The sequence below is a fragment of the Temnothorax nylanderi genome, unplaced genomic scaffold (assembly GCF_030848795.1).
Source record: "Temnothorax nylanderi isolate EJ_2023f unplaced genomic scaffold, tnyl_v1.0 TNYL_tig0261_pilon, whole genome shotgun sequence".
NCBI classification, from domain to species: Eukaryota; Metazoa; Arthropoda; class Insecta; order Hymenoptera; family Formicidae; genus Temnothorax; species Temnothorax nylanderi.
This window is the reverse complement of record NW_027249323.1, coordinates 102,036-123,259: the sequence shown is the minus strand read 5'-3', so window position 1 is coordinate 123,259 and position 21,224 is coordinate 102,036. Positions and strand designations below refer to the sequence as shown.

Here is a 21,224-nt window from a genome sequence, read left to right as displayed (position 1 = left end):
AGCCGACCGTCGGCACGTTTTTGCGTGACGGCGGTGCGGTTGCGGGCTTGGCGACGGCGGCGATGGCGGCGGCGGCGGCGGCAGAGCCTGGGGTAAATAGCCTTGTCCAGGTCTTGCCGAATCCTGGGCAGACCGGGTCGTATTCCACCGGCTCTGCCAGGATCTTCTCGATCTCGGCGAGAATATCGCGCTCGGTATTCGACTCGCTCTGGTTGGACTCCATGGCTCGTCTGTGAGCACTCTTTTTCGGTATCGGTATTTATTGCCGGTAATTGTTGCCTATTTCGGGAGTGGGGCAATGTCTCTTATGTTTCGGTGTCGTCGTCGTCCTCCGGGTTTGCTCCGTTATTGTTGTTATCGTCGTCCTCGGTATCGCTATCCTCCTGGTGGTCGATGTCGCTGTTTTCCTCGTTGTCGGCGGGCGGGGGGCGGCGGGCGCGGGTTTTAAATCCTGCACGTGTATGTGGCGGCTCCATTTGCCGCTTCGGTCGCGTAGATCGACGATTACCGGCGATATTATCCGGCGCACCTCGAGGGGCCCGCGGAACTTTGGCGCGAGCTTCGCGTTAAACGCGGCGGCTTTGTTGGAGAGTGGGTATTCGCGTTTCCACACCCACTCCCCGACTTTCGGTGCCCATTGACGGCGTCGTAGGTTGTAATACTTTTCCTGCCGCTGGAAAGCGCGCGCCAAATGTATCCGTACAAGCTCGTAGGCTTCCTCGAGGTGACGTCGCGTCTCGTCTGGCGGGGCGGCTGCGGTATTCGGGGCGGCCTCCCGATTGAGTGGGGAGGTCGGTTCGCGGCCGAAGACGAGGTATGCGGGGGTATAACCCGTGGCCTCGTGGTGGGCCGTATTATAGGCGAATTGCAATTCGGGGATGCGCTCATCCCAATTACGGTGATTTCGGTCGACATACTGCGATATCATCGTTTTTACAACCCGGTTTGTTCGCTCGACCGGATTGCAATGCGGCGCGTGGACCGGCGTGTATACATGTCGAACGTTATGGGCGGCGAGCATTTTTTCGAGTTTTCCGGACCGGAGTTGCGTGCCGTTGTCCGACAATATCGTGTCGGGGCAACCGTGGCGGAATAAAATTGCTTCGGCGATGTGCGTGGTTACGGCGGAAGCGGTGGCGCGGCGCAGGGGCCGCATCTCTAGCCATTTAGAGAAGCGGTCCTGCATCGTCAGGAGCCACGTGTGGCCCTGTTTCGATCGTGGCAGCGGTCCGATTAAGTCGAGCATAACTTGCTGCCATGGGCGAGTGACGGCGGTGGCGTGCAGCGTTCCCGCCGGTCGGGTTTGCGCGACTTTGTGTCCTAGGCACCGGGGGCAATTTCGGACGTAGTTCGCGATTTCCCGGAACATGCCGGGCCAGTAGTATAGTCGGGCGATGCGCGCTATGGTCTTTGCGATCCCGAGATGTCCGGCGGTGGGAGCGTCGTGGTTCTGGTGGAGAATTTCGGGGCGCTGTTCTTTGGCCACGCATGCCTTCCATTGATTTTCGGGCGAGGTTTCGTTAAAGTTTAGGTCGTGTAGTACGTGTCGGTATAGTTTCCCGTCTCGGATGTCGTAATCAGGGTGGTCCCGGGGGTTTTCTTGCGCGACCCGTAGCATGCGGCGGTACCACGAACAGCGGGGAGGTATCGTGACGGCGGCGGTGGTGGGTTGCCGAGACAAGGCGTCCGCGACCCGGTTGAGGGCTCCTTTCCGGTATTTGATCTCTAGGTCGTGCTGTTGGAGCTCGAATGCCCATCGGCCCAGCCTGCCGGTCGGGGTGTCTAACTTTTGCAGCCACCGCAGGGACTGGTGATCGGTGAGGACGGTAAAGGGGTAGCCCTCGAGGTATTCGCGCATCCGGCGAATCCCCCAGATTACCGCTAGGCATTCGAGCTCGGTTGCGCTATAGTTTCGTTCGGCCTGGTTTAACGTGCGACTCGCGTACGCGATTACTCTTTCCCCCTCTGGGAAATTCTGCGTGAGCACGGCCCCGAGGCCGGTTGGCTGGCGTCGGTCTGCAGGACAAATCGCCGTGAAAAATCGGGGCAGGCGAGGACCGGCGCGGATGTCAGCGTGTCTTTTAGCTTCTCAAATGCGGTATCTTCCTCTTCCCCCCAGTTCCAGCGGGCGTGTTTTCGCGTGAGCGCGGTGAGCGGCGCGGCGACTGTCGCGAAATCTTGGATGAAGCGCCTGTACCACAATGCTACGCCCAGGAATTGCCGTACTTGCTTAACTGTCTGCGGCCGAGGCCATTGGGCGACTGCCCGGACCTTCTCTGGATCGGTACGGATCCCTTCGCGGTCGACGATGTGCCCGAGATATTGTAGGCTGTCTACGCAGAATTTGCATTTGGCCGGGTTGAGCCGTAAGTTCGCGGCGCGGAGGCGGCGGAAAACTTCGCGCAGTATGCGGAGGTGTTCCTCGAACGTCTTCGTGATTATAATGATATCATCGAGATACACGAACACGTGTGGCTCGAGTTCCGGCCCGAGCACGGAATCCAGTAGCCGTTGGAACGTCGCGGGGGCGGAGTGTAAACCGAAGGGCATGACTTTGAAGTGGAAGAGCCCCTTCCCGGGTACGGTGAATGCGGTGATCGGTCGGCTTGCCGGGGTGAGGGGGACCTGCCAGTACCCGCTCTTAAGGTCGAGCGTAGTCAGGTATTTCGCTCCTCGTAATTTGTCGAGCGTCGCGGTGATTTGGGGGAGGGGGTAGGCGTCGGTCTCGGTCGCGTCGTTAACCCGGCGAAAATCGATGCAAAATCGGTGGCTCCCGTCTTTTTTTCGTACCACGACGACCGGGGAACTCCATGCGCTTTTCGAGCGCTTGATCACCCTCTCCCGTTCCATTTTTTCGACTTCGGCGTTAATGATGGCCTGCATGGCCGAGTTGCGCGGTCGGTACCGCTGCTTAATCGGCTCGCGGTTCGTTTTGACGCGGATGTGGTGGGCGGTTTTGTCGGTTGGCCCGGTTATCTGATCGAAGAGGGGGAGTTCTTCTGCAAGGAACGCTCGGAGCCTCTCCTCCTCGGTCGGGGTTCGCGGGGCGATGCCCTCGGTCATCGCGGTGGCGGGTGTCTGGCTGCGGTGACTCGCGGTGGCCGGCGCGGGAATGGCGTGGCCGAGTTTGGCCCAAAAATCTACCCCGAGTAACATCGCGTTTTTCAGATTCGGCATAATCGTGAACGAGTGCCAGACGGTCTTGCCGGCGGTCTGAATCGGCAATCGGACGCGGCCGGGTAGCGTTATTAGTTGCCCGTTGGCCAACTGGACTTGCCCTTTGTCCGGCGTTACGGGGAAACCGAGGGTTTGCGCGAGCCGGGCGGTGTGCTCGTTGACGAACGATATGTCTGAGCCAGTGTCTAGTAGGGCCTCTAACGGGCGGTCGCGAATGCGCGTTTTTAGGTGCGGCCGGGGCGTGAATCTTACGGGGAGGACCGGGGGGCGGCCGGCGTTTCCGCGGTCCCGGTTTCGTTTCCCGGCGGCGGGTGACAATCTTTTGTCAGTACGCCGTCCTTGCCGCATTGTGAGCAAAACTTCCGGGCGGGGCGTCGGCAGTCGAAGCGCGTGTGGCCGCGTTGCTTGCAACGCCAGCAGCACTCGCTTCGACTGTACACGGCGGCGGTGACCGGGGGGTCGGTGGCGGTGCTCTTCGCGACGGTGCGCTTTTTGCGATTCTGCTGCAATCGTTCGAACTCGCCTGCTCGTTGCTGCAGTTCCCGGGGGCCGCAGACGTCGCTTCGCCAAATACGGTTTTGATAATCGGGGTGCATGTTCTCGTAGAGCTGCTCGACCTGCTCTTCGGTCGAGTAGCCCCCTGCCCTACGCATGAGGGTCAGCATCTGTGTCGCGTATTTCACGTACGGTTCCCCGTCTTTCTGTACGCGGTCGCGGATTTCATTTACCAGTTGCAGTCGGTATCGTCGCGGCAGGAATGTCTCTTTAAAATCGGCGATGAAATCCCCCCAGGTCACCCATCCGTCGCGGTTGTTACGGTACCACAGGAGGGCGTCCCCTTTTAGGTGTTCGGGCAGCCCGCGGAGCCAGTGGTCATCGTAGAATCCGTACGCGGCGCGGAGCTCGTCGATCCGTTCTAGGAATGCCCATGGGTCCTTCCCGTCGAAGTGGAGGCCCCATTTTCGCATTTGGTTCATTATCTGGGTGGTGGGGGGAGAGGCGGGGTCCGCCAGGGCGGTCGGCTGGAATTATCGTTACGGGGGATGCCGGTATTCCGGTGGGTACGGTCAGCGTTATTGGGGGCGCGTCGGACGCGTTTGTCGGTCTTCCGGTGGGCACGGTCAGAGTTAGCGGGGGGGTGTCGGACGCGTCCGCCTGGAACTGCTCGGGGTGGGCGTCGATAAATCAATTTAATCGGCGGCGTAGATCGTCGAGATTGCCCTCGGTGTCGAGTCCGAGTGAGTTTAGTTCGGTTATCAAGTCGGCCTTATTTAATCTATAGAAATACTCCTTCATTTTGCCGGTTTCCTGGGTCCGTTCCTTACGGTCAGGTCCCTGTTCGGGCGCCATAAAACAACCTTCGTTCGAAACGCGGATTTAGCTCGCGGCTGGGCTGGGTTCGAAGGAGGTGCGGAGGAACGGACGCGCGGTGAGGTTCGGCAAAATGAAGTGTATCGTGGTTAACAACTAACGTGACAGAATTTATTATATAATGGACGGTCGCGATATTTACAGCGGATTGAGCGCACAGTGTAACAGTCGCGGTATGCACAACGGCGCGGTGAGCGCAGGACGCAGAGTCGAGGCGCACGCGGTGCGCGCGGGAGTGCACGCGGGTGGTGATCGTGACGGGCGATCGGCGTGTGATGGGTGGCGCGAGGTAAGGCGCGGGGCGCACGGGCGCGGGTAAGGCGGCGAGATCGCTGCAATTCGGTGCGTTCGGTGGCAGGCGTATCCGGTGAGAAGCGCTCGGTGGAGGCAGAGAAGCGCTCTGCCCCCGTTCGGATACTTCGTGCGCAAGGACGCCGGTCGGGTACCGAGAAGCACTCGGGGAAGATAGAGTATGCCAGAGGCTCTCTACCTTCGTCCTGACTAGCGGGCGCGGGGTGTAGGAGCGCCGGTCGTCTGACGAGAATCGCTCGGCGAAAACAGAGAATGCCGGGGGCGCTCTACCTTCGTTCTGACTCGCGGGGGTGCGGTGGAAGAAAGCCGGCCGTCGATCGAGAATCACTCGGCGAAGACAGAGAATGCCGGAGGCGCTCTACCCTCGTTCTGACGTGCGGGCGCGGTGTGGAAGAAAGCTTGTCGTCTCTCGAGAATCGCTCGGCGAAGACAGAGAATGCCGGAGGCGCTCTACCCTCGTTCTGACTTGCTAGAAAGATGCGGGAATTCAGGATCGGTGCGGTCGGTCGGAGCGGTGATCAGGAAATCGCATTTAGCGTTAAAAACGCTCGTCTTTTATACCCGGCGCGGCGGCGTTACGCAGTGGCGGGGGTAGCGACGGCGATCGCGAGCGCCGGGATGGTGCGGCGGAACGGTCGGAAAATACGGCGTCCCGACGCCGCGATCGCGTTCGGCGGTCTTCGGTTGCGGTCGGCACCGCTCGGCGCGTTGAGGCGGTTGCCGCGGCAAGTCCGTTCGCGGGCTTCCTAACGCTACGATGAATGGTTTAAAATACGGTGGACACACCGTGCCCGTTCCTCGCCCGGCGGATGGTCGGCCGGGCGGTCTCGGCGGGATGTTATGCCGGAACGATGCATCTTTGGGGGTGCATCGTTACAAGTTACTACAAAATCCCGTTTACGCGAAGGAATGATCGTAAGTTACTACAGAAGTAACGCTCGCGTAAACGTAGTAAAAGTGTGTATTGTTGTCTTCTTGTAGAGGTTAGTACATTTTACTTCGACGTCTTTTTATTATTTATAGACTTTTACTTAATGAATTATTTTTATTACATTATTAAATGCTTTGCATTAATCGTGGCATATTTTTTGCACAGAATTTAGCCTCGCTATGCCAAGTAATTGTACTGCAAATCGCTGTACCAACAATAGTAACAAGTGTTACGCAGTATTTAATTTTCCATCTAACAAAGACGTTCGGAAAAAATGGATAACAGCTCTTGGAAGGAGCTCCGATTGGCGACCCACAGCTTCTCAAAGAATTTGTGAGGTGAGTGATAGGAATTAATTTCTATTAGTTTATTTTTAGTTGTAATAGAACTTTTAATAACTAGTGTTTCTAATCTACATTTGTCCTATTTCTCAATCTGTAATATTTTTTTATATTTCAGGTTCATTTTAATTCAAACGATATAGTTTGTTGCTGGACGGAAACAATTACATAAAAATGCCATATAAAATGCGTGTCACTTCTGTATGTGCCCGTATGATAAGAAGCCAAATTAAATGGATATATTGTTCCTCACAATTCTGTGATATTTCTATAATTTTAGTTCCTATTCTTCAGAGTGATATATTATAATTAATTTCAAATGACATATATTATTAAGTATATTATTTAAACTATGTTATTAAGTAGATTCCCCATGTTGCGCAATTTCTCTGTAAACGTTAAATAGCTGCACTATTAATAGGATTTTGGTGAAATAAAAAAATAAACATTTTTTTATTAAATACCTGTGTATTTTATTTTATATCAGTTCAAAATTATGTTACAAAATCATATTATTTCCATATTTGATTCTATCCGTAATTGCTCCATAGAAATCGGACTCCTCAATAATGAGCAGTGATCAGCATGTGTATTTCTTTTATTATTTACCAAGTCCAATTTTTTCTTTGCGTCACTAGATACTTTTTTTACCAAATACTCCTCATTCTCCTTCCCAGTGTGAGCAAAATAATTATGTTCAGACACATAAGTGCGTGGTAAAGTATTAATAGAGTGGAGCTGCAGAGGTAAAAGCTTCTTTGCTGGACTTTCCGAATAATACGCATGGTCTGCAGTTTCAAATATAATAAGAAGCCAAATAGAAAAAATCAACTAAGAAACCAAGAGAAATCCATGAAGCCACTTAGTTGAGAATCTAACGTTCGAAAAGTGAAAGCGAGCATAATTCGAGAACGCTCGAAATGCTTCAACCGCGAATGTTTACGTTCCCCCCTCTTTTTTGTTCTCTCGAGCAAACGGCTCGCAGGTGTACAACGCGTGATCGCACGTACCGAGTCCAATAGTCTGTTCGCTAGACAATTTGGAGCCAATCAGCGGATTTCACGTCACGACATTCCTCGCGGCAAAACGCGGAGCTCCGGCCGCGATCGTTTGCCTGCTCCGGCCGGGAGGGACAGTGAGCCCTCGAACCTAATAGGGGAGACCGGGGCTAGACCGTTAGTTTTTTTTCGGTGCCGATTTTTAACAACAAAATAAATAATTGTAGTTAAATGTGGTATACCACTGTAAAGAGTGAACCTTTAGCTACAAAATTTATAGAATCCTGTAATACAAATATTACAGGAAATTTTTATCTACGTCGCTTTGTTTAACCGATATAGAGCAAAAACGACAACGGTGCAAAAACTGAAATCTCAAAAATGCCGGGGTTGAACCGCCACCCCCCAGGGGTTAATCCGTTACACTGCATTTTCAATACATATACGTACATCTAATCCTGAAAAATGATAGGATACATTTTAATAATTGTTTTTTAAGAAAAAAATATAAAAATTTATTAAAAATTTTTATGCGAAACATTATTAAAAAATTATTGTTTTACCTATTCCATAAAACAATTTAGGCACGTGAATACAGAGGTTAACCAAATCGTAAACTCCCCAACGGCACGTCACATTGTCAACGCGGGCAACCACGGGGAACACGCGTGACGGCGTTCCGGTGCCATAGGATCAGCGCGGACCCTTGAGCAACCTAACCAAGCCGCGTTTCTCGCGGGTGAGCGATAAATAGCGACAGGGGGGTTAGAAAAGCTCGCGGTGGAGCGCGACCATTTTACCGACTCGACGGCGTCCTCGCGCCGATTCCTCGACGCGCCGACGACGACGACGACGACGGCCACGACCACCACCACGACGACGACGACGACGACGACGACGATGACCACCACCGACACCACCACCACTACAACGGCGGCGACAATGACGCCGAGATGATGCGGCAAACGCTGGACGATGCGGTCGCACGCGCGACTGTCACTAACACAACGACCAACAACGACGATCTACCGCGCGCGCGGCATGTCAACTCTCGCGCGGAAATCGCGGGATCTCAGAGCCGTGCCGTGTCTTGCCGTACCTCGCCGACGTGCCGTGAGCGCGAGCGATCTCGAAAACAACGGTCCGCCATCTTTTCGGTCGGCCAAAACACCCGTTTTGCGACGATACGTGCGTACCATTTCCCTCCTACACAAACTGACACTGACGCACGTGCAAGGGAAGACCGAATCACGCCGCTCGAGGGAAACCTAACCCGAAATCGCCGTGAGCTGAAATCGTGCTCCCGGCGCGCCACAGTGACGAGACTAGCGGACCAGCCCCGGGTGCTTACTAGCGGATAAGCCCCAAACATAAGTTTCAGGTTTGATCGCCCACGAAATATTAGACATTAACGATAATGAAAAAACTACACTGGATTCGTGTTCAGCATGCATTACTCTTTATAATCACGTACCTCGAGATTTGGAGAGCAAATATTATTGCAGATATTACAAAATTTCCACGCGCAGAAAATTTCACTTTCACCTTCCGAAAACACGTTTGCCCTCGTAAAAATCATAACACGGCAGGTAACCTGCCGAAACTCCGTTGGTCACATGGGTACCATAAGCAGCGTTTACAATGTTAATAGCGAGTTCGCACAATATACAGGTTCCGAGATATTTGATTTGGCGGATTTACCCCGTTAGCGGTCTAGCCCCGGTCTCCCCTACGCGACAATTGTGCGTATTTGGCGAGTGATCGTCGAGATCAAGAAAACGGGGTCGTATTATATAATATCGAGTCTTATATCGAGTGCGGCATTGTATAGAGGGTGCTGAATAAATTAATAAGTGTTCCAACAACGAGACTGATTTATTTCGCCACCCCGGCGCCGCTCGCGAAAAACCTGAGCGGTCCACTAACATTTAATGGTCCTTCGAGCCGGATTGTAATAAATACCAAACGACCGGCATAGACAGTTTGACCGCCTCATAGTGCTCGCGTTGTGCTGCGCCGAGACAAACGGACCATCGCGCCCACTCGACTCGCTTGAAAACGGAGTTCGCCGTTCGAACCGTCGCACGTCACGGCGTGATCGGACAGTGATTCCCGATTTCCGGTTCATCGGGTACTCTGCGATACGTGTTCTCGACTCCGTGGCTCACTCCGAACATTGAGCGCTCTGCACCCGCTCTCCTAAAGATTGGTGCCTTGTGATTTTGTAAAGTGCTTCGGAGGCTCCTGCGCGACCTCCAGCAACCGTATCGTGCTCATTGCGATACGCATCCGCCGCCCGACGGGCGCCCTGCTTTGCGACGTGCTGTACGTCCCTGCCTCCCGCGAGTATCGTCCTGCTGCTCGCCGCGGAATCGCACAGAAGCGTCTTCGCTCTTCCTGTTTGACCATGAGCGCTCTGCACCCGCTCGCTTAAAGATCGGTGCCCCCTGTGAAGAAAAACCCGGTGCTACCCGGCTTCGCTTTGCTCCGGAGGCTCCTGCGTGACCTCCAGCAAAAGTATCGTGCTCATTGCGAGACTCATCCGCCGCCCGACGGCGCTCTGCTTTTGCGACGTGCTATACGTCCCTGACTCCCGCGAGTATCGTTCTCGCCGCGGAGTCCGACAAGAGCGTCTTCGCTCTTCAATCCGATTGACACACAGGTGTCCGATCGTTGTCTACAAGATCCAGACATCTCGCTAACATGTCTCTGGATCTCACGGACCTACTCATCGCCCAAGGCATTGCGATTGCCTCGCTCCAGCGGTCGCTGACCAACTTCAGAAAACTTGCCAAGGCTCAGTTCACCCTCCCTAAGACGAAGGGGAGACTGACGAACCTGGAGGCGCTCTGGGAGAGGACTCAAGCCCTCCATGTCCAGATTCACCAGACGGCTACCGCGGAGGAGAAGAAGTCGACCCCCTACTTTCAAGAAGAGGAATTTCTTGCCGCCGAGGAAGCCTACTTCGACGCAGCGGACTACCTCCACGAGGTCATCGGTAAATTAAGTAACGACGCTCCGAACGCGCCGTATCGAGGTAATGAATCATCTTATCGCGACGCGCACTCCGGAATGTCTTTGCATCTGCCTCGTATCTCGCTTCCGAACTTTTCTGGGGCTTTCCCGGAATGGAAAAATTTTCGTGGAATTTTCGAGTCCCTCGTCGCCGGGAACGAATCTTTAACGAAAACTCAAAAGTTGCATTGCTTGAAAGCGAGCCTCTCCGGCGAGGCTGCGTCGTTGATTAATAATATTCAGATTTCTGACGCAAACTACGAGGCAGCGTGGCAACTTCTTCTCGACGAGTACGACAACCGTAACGCGATTATTCACGCGCACATCCATTCATTCGCTGACTTACCGAGAATGAAAAACGAGAACGTTGCCGAATTGAAAAACCTTCGCGATAATGTGTCCGCGTCCCTCGCCGCGTTGACGAATCTCGATCGTCCCGTCGATACGTGGGACGACCTCTTGGTGTACATCATATCCCAGAAATTTAGTCCGCGAACGCGCAATGAATGGAATTTGAAACGAGGCGATACGGATGCATACCCCACGTATAAGGAGATTCATGATTTCATGACTCTACGCATTCGCGGCCTCACGGATTACCCTTCGCAATCCGAATCCGCGTCGAGTAATGCGCGCGGACCAAAAGCTCGTACTTCGATTAATAACGTGTCGCCCGTCAAGTGCGTCCGTTGTTTCGGAAACCATAGTCTGACAAAATGTGATCAATTTTTAAGTCTGCCGGTTGAGCAGCGTTGACTCGTCGCGCGACAGCATAAATGTTGCTTTAATTGCTTGAGAACCGAGCATTATTTAAAGAATTGTCCGAGTAAAGGACGTTGCAATCGATGCCGTCAAGCACACCATTCGCTGCTTCACAGCGAGGGTACAGCAAGTGGTACCAAATATGAGCTTCCCGCGATTAACTCGCCGTCCTCAGCGCAGTCAGCTGTGTCAGTCGCCGCTGCCTCCGAGCCACCGGCCGCTCCCTCAGCGTCCGTTCAAACCGTGCACGCTGCTCGAGATTTTGTAAAGCAGCCGCCTCATGTACTTCTCGCCACTGCGTATGTTAGTCTAAGTACAATCGAGGGCCGCACATTTAAAGTACGTGCCCTACTGGATCAGGGCTCGACATGCAGTTTCATATCGGAATCTATTTGTCAGACTATGCGAACCAGGCGTCATCGTGCCGCGTTGAAAATACATTGTTTCGGAGAAAAATTTAATGGAGTCGCGCGGTCTCAAGTTAATCTCACGCTCGCGCCCTGCGACAAACAGGGACCGATATTCCCCTTTTCGGGCTACGTATATCAACGCCTCACTTCTTATACAGCCTCTCAAACGAAACCGGCCGCAATGTGGCCGCATCTACGCGATTTACAGATTGGCAGATCCTAATCCCTCTAGTAATCACCCGATTCATGTACTAATCGGCGCGGATTTATACGGATCTCTGCTACTCGACGGCCTTCGTCAAGGCCCGGTCGGCACGCCGACGGGTCAGCTTACTGTTTTCGGATGGATCCTCTCCGGTCCTGCCGGCACTGCGCGCCCAGCCGGAGAGTCTGCTTCCGTTTTGAATTGCGTATCCTGCGAGGATACGAATTCCTTGATTCAACGTTTTTGGGAGGAGGAAGGTATCCCCTCTCGAACTCCTCTCACCAAAGAGGAAGAACGATGCGAAAGTCATTTCGCTACTACGCATTCTCGCGATTCTCAAGGACGCTACATTGTGCGTTTGCCGTTTAAAAACGGCCCCCCTCAAATAGGCGACACTTTTCGAAAGGCTTCCTTTCTGTATTTCAAGATGGAACGCCGACTCTCGCAAAAGCCCGAGATCGCCGCGCAGTATCACGATTTTCTCAAGGAGTACGAATTTATGGGGCACATGGAGGCGGTGCGTGCGGACGAGCGACCCCCATACCCCCCGATATACATCCCGCATCATTTTGTTTTACGCGAATCGAGTACAACTACCAAGTTACGCGTCGTGTTTAACGCGTCTTGCAAATCGGACGATCAAACGTCCAACAAATTTTCCCCTCCGGAAATGGACCGCGAATTCAGCCGAACTTTTGACGGACGTCCCAGAGGACCAACGGGAGTCCTCGGATTATCCAATCAATCGCGACGACACGCTCAAGGTCCTCGGCCTGTCCTGGTCTCCGCGTGATGACTCGTTTCGTTTTGTTATCTCGCCATACGCCGTGACCGTTCATACTAAGCGCTCCGTTTTATCATTTATTGCAAAGTTGTATGACCCCCTCGGCTGGGCGTTACCGATAGTTATCGCGGCCAAGATGTCGATGCAGGAGCTCTGGCTCCGTAAAATTGATTGGGACTCCCCCATCCCCGATGATCTTCTGCATCATTGGATCAATTACGTTTTGGACTTGCCTAATATTAGTGAAATACGCATTCCTCGATGGACAGGGATGCGTCAAGATAAACTCGATATTGAATTGCACGGATTCGCGGACGCCTCCGTTCGAGCTTACGCCGCGGTAGTTTACCTCCGAGTCGTGCATTCCCCAACAAACGTTCAGGTTGCCCTCCTCGCGGCCAAAACGAAGGTCGCGCCGTTAAAAACAGTCAGCGTTCCACGATTGGAACTTAACGCCGTTGTTCTATTAACTCGGTTACTAGAGTGGGTAAGAAATTCCCTGCGCTTGACGCGAGCTCTCTTATTCGGATGGACTGATTCCCAAATCGCATTGGCTTGGATTCAGCAACATCCATCCCGATGGAATTCCTATGTCGCAAATCGCGTCTCCGAAGTGCAGACGCGCCTTCCGTCCGTACGTTGGCAGCACGTGCGATCTCAGGAAAATCCTGCCGACTGCGCTTCTCGCGGCTCTGCTGCTGCCGATCTCGTCCACCATGAATTGTGGTGGTCCGGGCCCCGGTGGCTTACCAAATCCCCGTCCTTGTGGCCGTCCCTTAAGACTCCTATCAAAACAGATATTTTGCAAACGGTGTCTGCCGAGGCCCGTAAGGCTACCGTTCACCTTGTCGATCCAACTCCAGAGTGGGATCTGCCCACCTCCTGCTCGAGCTGGATCCGACTTCTCCGTATTACCGCATACATTCGTCGTTTTGTTCAAAACTTAAAAAATAAAGTCGCCTCTTCGGCGATCGTCAGGTCGCCTTTGACCGCAGAAGAAATCCACGAGGCTTCTGTCTTTTGGCTTCGATCGGTACAAGCAACTTGTTTTTCGGACGAGGTGAAGGCTTTAAATGCTCATGCCGCCGTATCGCGAGCAAGTCCCTTACACTCTCTTCACCCCTTTATCGGGAAAGATCAATTAATACGGCTGGGCGGGCGGCTCGAAAACTCTGCGCTGAGTTACAATGAGCGACACCCAGTCGTACTCTCTCGACATTATATTTCCCAACTTTTGATCGATCAAGCTCACCGACGCTCCCTCCATGGAGGGACTCAACTCACGCTTAAATGTCCCCGTCAAAATTATTGGCTAATTTCTGCGCGAAGCATGATCAAATCTCACATCCATAAATGTGTTACATGCATTCGATATTCCGCGAAAACTCCGACGCAACTAATGGGTGATCTCCCGACTCCCCGAGTCAATCCCGCGTTTCCTTTCTCTCACACGGGCATAGATTACGCCGGACCAATGATTACACAGGACCACAAAAAAAAATCGATGAAAGGTTCCTTTGACCAGACCAGGTGTATTATATGTTTTTGGGGTCGCTGAACATGAATCTGAAGTCCGTTTTGCTCCATCACGTCAGGATTTTTTCCTAACCTCAAAAAACATGGCGGATATTGACGGATTTACTTAAATCTTGGTATCCAGGGGTTTTTGGGGTCGCTGATTACGAATTTGAAGTCAGATTTTCAAAATCCAAAATGGCGGCTTAAATATGGCGGTCGAATTTTTAAAATATAATTTAATTTTTATGAAACTTGGTATCCAGGGGTTTTTGGGGTCGCTGATTACGAATTTGAAGTCAGATTTTCAGATTCCATGCACGTAAGGCCAAAACCCCGAATCTCAGATTTTTTTCGTGTGTCTGCATCCAGGGCACCTCCACGTGGTGACGGCGGGCAACGGAGTTGTTCCGTGATCTGGCAAAGTCCCTGGATCACGCTCTTTATGCCGTCATGGTAGACACACGAAAAAAAAGTACGATGCAGGGAGACGGAATCCCAGTATCGGCGGCTGGTCAGGATGGGAAAGCGGGTCCGCAGGCGTCGTCATCAAGCAACCGCAGCTCTACATTGGTGGGTAACTTGGAGACATGAGAGGTGTAGCATAAGTGGGAGATGGCAACATCGCCGGTGAAATACCACTACTTTCATCGTTTCCTTACTTACTCGGTTAGGCGGAACGCGTGCCCCGAGGGCTTCGTGCCCCGGCGGTCACGGTGTTCTGGAAACCACTGCCAAGGGAACGGGCTTGGAAAAATTAGCGGGGAGAGAAGACCCTGTTGAGCTTGACTCTAGTCTGGCACTGTAAGGAGACATGAGAGGTGTAGCATAAGTGGGAGATGGCAACATCGCCGGTGAAATACCACTACTTTCATCGTTTCCTTACTTACTCGGTTAGGCGGAGCGCGTGCCCCGAGGGCTTCGTGCCCCGGCGGTCACGGTGTTCTAGAGCCAAGCGTGTCAGAGTGGCGTGAGGCCTCGCGGCCGATTGCCGTTAATACTCCCGCGTGATCCGATTCGAGGACACTGCCAGGCGGGGAGTTTGACTGGGGCGCTAGTCCGTGCCATCTGTCAAAGAATAACGCAGGTGTCCTAAGGCCAGCTCAGCGAGGACAGAAACCTCGCGTAGAGCAAAAGGGCAAACGGGCTGTTCACACGAAACCCTTCTCCACGTCAGTCCTCCAGGGCCTCGCTGGAGTATTTGCTACTACCACCAAGATCTGCACCGACGGCGGCTCCAGGCAGGCTCGCGCCCAGACCCTTCTGCGCACACCGCCGCGACCCTCCTACTCGTCAGGGCTTCGTGGCGGCGCGCGGAGATGACTCCCCGCGCGGCCGCCCCACTTGCCGCTGACGGCAGAGTATAGGCTCGACGCTTTAGCGCCATCCATTTTCAGGGCTAGTTGCTTCGGCAGGTGAGTTGTTACACACTCCTTAGCGGATTCCGACTTCCATGGCCACCGTCCTGCTAGGTGACCCCGGCGGTCACGGTTTCGCTGAAAATCTGGCTTCAGATTTGTAATTAGCAACCCCAAAAACCCCTAGATACCAAGTTTTATAAAAATTAAATCATATTTTAAAAATTCGACCGCCATATTTGAGCCGCCATTTTGGATTTTGAAAATCTGACTTTAAATTCGTAATCAGCGACCCCAAAAACCCCTGGATACCAAGATTTAAGTAAATCCGTCAATATCCGCCATGTTTTTTGAGGTTAGGAAAAAATCCTGACGTGATGGAGCAAAACGGACTTCAGATTCATGTTCAGCGACCCCAAAAACATATAATACACCTGGTCTGATCAAAGGAACCTTTCATCGATTTTTTTTTGTGGTCCTGTGTTATCACCCCCTTTGTCGGCCGTGGTCAAAAGGGGAGCAAACACTACGTCGCGGTATTCGTTTGCCTCGCCACTAAGGCGATCCATCTCGAATGTGTAGAGGATTACTCCACCGCTGGATTTCTCGCGGCATTTCAAAGATTTGTCAGTCGACGCGGACTGCCATCGGACATGTACAGCGATAATGGCACGGATTTTCTGGGCGCGGACCGCTAGCTCCAACGCAGCTTTCGCGCGCTTATGAACGACCCCTCTCTCCAAGAAATCCTCGCTAACGACGGTGTAAAGTGGCATTTCGTACCCCCAGCTGCACCACATTTCGGCGGGCTTTGGGAGGCTGGAGTTAAAAACTTTAAGCATCATCTCAAGCGAGTGATTGGTGCTCGTACCCTGTCGCGCTCCGAATTCTTGACGCTTTTATGCAAGATAGAGGCTTGCTTGAACTCGCGACCGATCTCTCCACTTAGCGACGATCCTTCTGACGTTAACGCACTGACGCCTGGTCATTTCCTTATCGGTCGACCGCTCACTAGCGTACCGGAGGAATCATTACTCGAAATCAATGCGAATCGTTTGTCGCGATGGCAACACGTGCAATTCATAGTTGAACAGATCTGGCGTTCTTGGTCGTCGGACTACTTACATTCATTGCAGCAGCGCGTCAAATGGACCGAATCTCACGACAATCTCAAGGTCGACGAGTTAGTTTTACTCAAAAATAACCTTCTCCCTCCTTCAAAGTGGGAGCTCGCAAGGATTAAGCAAGTCCATCCCGGACTTGACGGTCGCGTTCGCGTCGTCACATTGCGCACCGCCAATTCCGAGCTTAAACGACCAATAACGCAGATCTGTCGGTTGCCTGCATCTATCAGTCCACCGGGACCCGCAGAATCCCGTTAAAATTAAGCTATCATTTGTTTCTCATTAGATTTAAGGACATTGTACAAACATAGGTTAAGCTACCCAATGTATATATTGTATATAAAGCTTTGGATCATAAGCCGTCCGCTTTCCTTCTCGTGCGCACTTATGCGACCTCGTTAACCCCCGTTTGTTTTGCATTCTGTTGAATACGAGGCGGGCGGCATATTGAGAATCTAACGTTCGTAAAGTAAAAGCGAGCATAATTCGAGAACGCTCGAAATGCTTCAACCGCGAATGTTTACGTTCCCCCCTTTTTTTGTTCTCTCGAGCAAACGGCTCGCAGGTGTACAACGCGTGATCGCACGTACCGAGTCCAATAGTCTGTTCGCTAGACAATTTGGAGCCAATCAGCGGATTTCACGTCACGACATTCCTCGCGGCAAAACGCGGAGCTCCGGCCGCGATCGTTTGCCTGCTCCGGCCGGGAGGGACAGTGAGCCCTCAAACCTAATACGCGACACTTGTGCGTATTTGGCGAGTGATTGTCGAGATCAAGAAAACGGGGTCGTATTATATATAATATCGAGTCTTATATCGAGTGTGGCATTGTAACGCGATGAGAGCGGCATTGTATAGAGTGTGCTGAATAAATTAATAAGTGTTCCAACAACGAGACTGATTTATTTCGCCACCCCGGCGCCGCTCGCGAAAAACCTGAGCGGTCCACTAACACACTTAAAACTGCAGACCATGCGTATTATTCGGAAAGTCCAGCAAAGAAGCTTTTACCTCTGCAGCTCCACTCTATTAATACTTTACCAAGCACTTATGTGTCTGAAAATAATTATTTTGCTCACACTGGGAAGGAGAATGAGGAGTATTTGGTAAAAAAAGTATCTAGTGACGCAAAGAAAAAATTGGACTTGGTAAATAATAAAAGAAATACACATGCTGATCACTGCTCATTATTGAGGAGTCCGATTTCTATGGAGCAATTACGGATAGAATCAAATATGGAAATAATATGATTTTGTAACATAATTTTGAACTGATATAAAATAAAATACACAGGTACTTAATAAAAAAATGTTTATTTTTTTTATTTCACCAAAATCCTATTAATAGTGCAGCTATTTAACGTTTACAGAGAAATTGCGCAACATGGGGAATCTACTTAATAATATAGTTCAAATAATATACTTAATAATATATGTCATTTGAAATTAATTATAATATATCACTCTCAAGAATAGGAACTAAAATTATAGAAATATCACAGAATTGTGAGGAACAATATATCCATTTAATTTGGATTCTTATCATACGGGCACATACAGAAGTGACACGGTATGGCATTTTTATGTAATTGTTTCCGTCCAGCAACAAACTCTATATCGTTTGAATTGAAATGAACCTGAAATATAAAAAAATATTACAGATTGAGAAATAGGACAAATGTAGATTAGAAACACTAGTTATTAAAAGTTCTATTACAGCTGAAAATAAACTAATAGAAATTAATTCCTATCACTCACCTCACAAATTCTTTGAGAAGCTGTGGGTCGCCAATCGGGGCTCCTTCCAAGAGCTGTTATCCATTTTTTCCGAACGTCTTTGTTAGATGGAAAATTAAATACTGCGTAACCCTTGTTACTATTGTTGGTACAGCGATTTGCAGTACAATTACTTGGCATAACAAGGCTAAATTCTGTGCAAAAAATATGCCACAATTAATGCAAAGCATTTAATAATGTAATAAAAATAATTCATTAAGTAAAAGTCTATAAATAATAAAAAGACGTCGATGTAAAATGTACTAACCTCTACAAGAAGACAACACACACACTTTTACTACGTTTACGCGAGCGTTACTTCTGTAGTAACTTACGATAATTCCTTCGCGTAAACGGGATTTTGTAGTAACTTACGATAATTTACTCCGCGTAAACGAGTGAATTATCGTAAGTTACTACGGAAGTAACGCTCGCGTAAACGTAGTATTTGTCGCTATATAAAATTCAATATGGCAGCAGCTACATGAACACAGTTTACTCTGACCAATCAGCGTAATCTCACGATCACGTGATCATTGGCGAATCTCTGTTACACTATAGAATCTCTACTTTCCACGCGAAACGAGGCGCCACATGGGTTCGTGGCGTGCTTTACAAGCTCGTTTATATATATATATATATGTACATGAAACATTATATATTCTCTTTTGGTAATTATGAAGTAATACGGACCACCCTCCGATGATCTGTCTCCGACGTCCGATATATATATAGTACATATATATATATATATATATATGGGGCATTCTTTCTCAACGAGAGACCCTCCGCCCCCAAAGTTGGTTTTGACGTAAAGAGTTCTAATATGGCTCAAAATTTAGGTAATTATATCTACTTTTAAATGCAAAATGGCAAAATAAAAAATTCAAGATGGCCGATCCAATATGGCAAACAATGTACATAAAATTGCTTAAATTCGCTTGAAACTCGTTACTCGGGGGTTTTTGGTGTCGCTGAACACGAATCTGACATTAGATTTTCAAAATTCAAAATGGCGGATCCAATATGGTGGACGATTTTTTAAAATTATATCGAATTCACATGAAAATTTTTACACGGGGGTTTTAAGGTGATTGAATAGAAATGTGACATAAGCTATTCAAAATTGAAACAAAGGCGAATCCAACACAATGTTCCCAAAGCATAATAAATAGCAAGACAAGTTTTCAGTCCAATAAGCAAAGGCAAAGCAATATGAAAGTTCAGGCAGTGAAGGCAAGACTAGTTAAGGTTTCAACTAGTAAAAGTAAGACACGTTGCTGGTCCAACCAGCAAAGGCAAGACAATAACATAGTTTAGCATATTTATTTTACGCATTATTTTTATAATAATTTTTTTTATAATAATTTTTTTTTATAATAATTTTTTTTAATGTTTTGACTTATTAACTTTGATATTAAAATAGTTATTGCCATTTTGACTTGTGCTTTAGAGTTAATCATCATCTTGCCTTCTCTGGTTGGACAACCGACTACTCTTACTTTTACAGGATTAAACTTCAGTAGTCTTACCTTTACTGGTTGGATTATGGTATTGTCTTGCCTTTACTGATTGAGCCCTTAACTAGTCATTACTTTGCTGGTTGGACCAGCAACGTGTCTTACTTTTACTAGTTGGAATCTTAACTAGTCTTGCCTTCACTGGCTGAACTTTCATATTGCTTTGCCTTTGCTTATTGGACTGAAAACTTGTCTTGCTATTTATTATGCTTTGGGAACATTGTGTTGGATCCGCCTTTGTTTCAATTTTGAATATCTTATGTCACATTTCTATTCAATCACCTTAAAACCCCCGTGTAAAAATTTTCATGTGAATTTGATATAATTTTAAAAAATCGTCCACCATATTGGATCCGCCATTTTGAATTTTGAAAATCTAATGTCAGATTCGTGTTCAGCGACACCAAAAACCCCCGAGTAACGAGTTTCAAGCGAATTTAAGCAATTTTATTTACATTGTCCGCCATATTGGATCGGCCATCTTGAATTTTTTATTTTGCCACTTTGCATTTAAAAGTAGATATAATTACCTAAATTTTAAGCCATATTAGAACTCTTTACGTCAAAACCAACTTTGGGGGCGGGGGGTCTCTCGTTGAGAAAGAATGCCCCATATATATATATGGGACATTCCATGTCAACCGGAACAGCGCCACGCCCAAAATTTGAGAGGGTTTAAAAATTTGTTTTAGGGTGCAAAATTTATGTAAACATATTAGCTTTGGAATACCAAGTGCGCATTTTAAAAAATTCAAAATGGCGGACTCAGTATGGCGCCTAGAATAAAGAGAGTCACACAATAAAAAGTTATAACTTGAAAAAAAAAATTATAAAACCACAGAGTAAAATTTTGTTTTGCATCTAAATTGTGTGTTCATTCGTGTACTTTACGTTAGGTATATTGGATTTAAAAAAATTCAAAATGGCGGATCCAATATGGCGGACGAAAAATCAAAACTTAAAATTTGTAATTGAAAAAAATATGGTCATATTCTGCGTCAAATTTGAATTATAAATGCCCTCTTGCGATTTTTCGATATAACGCATTCTTTTCGAGATAAAAATTCATTAATATCGAAGTGCTGATTAACCCTTAAATTCCACACCTCTCAAGAATCTCGTAAATGACACATGGGGTCTAAAAGACCCCAGCATGAAAAATGTCTCCTTACTTATTGATTTTTTGATATTTAGTTATGAAAATTATTTTCAATGTTGTTCAAGGCTTAGAAAAGAGAATAAAATGCTTATATTGTTAAAATTTCAATTTCAACATAGTATAAATAATTAAGATCGCCAACAGTTAAAATGTTGGCTCCAAAATCAAAAAAATAAAAAATAATAAATAAATAAATATGAGCTCCATATTTGGCGGGAACATTTGAAAATATATCATTCTAAAGGGTTTGGGATCCGCTGGACCCCGGGTGGCATTTAAGGGTTAAACTTGGAACACACGTAACTTGTGCACGTGATAGTAGGTTTTGGGGTCACTGAAAACAAATCTGATATGATGAATAATATGAAAATTCAAAACGGCGGAGTCAGAATGTGTGTGTGTGTGTGTGTGTGTGTGTGTGTGCGTGCGTGTGTGTGTGTGTGTGTGTGTGCGTGTGTGTGTGCGTG

General features: G+C 49.1%; 1 protein-coding gene and 1 long non-coding RNA gene across 2 annotated transcripts in view; one reads left to right on the top strand and one right to left on the bottom strand.

Annotated features, from left to right (window-relative positions):
• Positions 1 to 21,224, bottom strand: part of LOC139780078 (odorant receptor Or2-like) — a 97,761-nt gene that overhangs the window by 29,518 nt on the left and 47,019 nt on the right. The window lies entirely within an intron of this gene.
• The window catches only part of LOC139780075 (uncharacterized), a 53,615-nt gene continuing 40,782 nt past the window's right edge, over positions 8,392 to 21,224 (top strand). Inside the window, exon 1 of the long non-coding RNA XR_011720105.1 lies at positions 8,392 to 8,511. This is a non-coding gene — a long non-coding RNA (uncharacterized lncRNA). The remainder of the gene's footprint in view (positions 8,512 to 21,224) is intronic.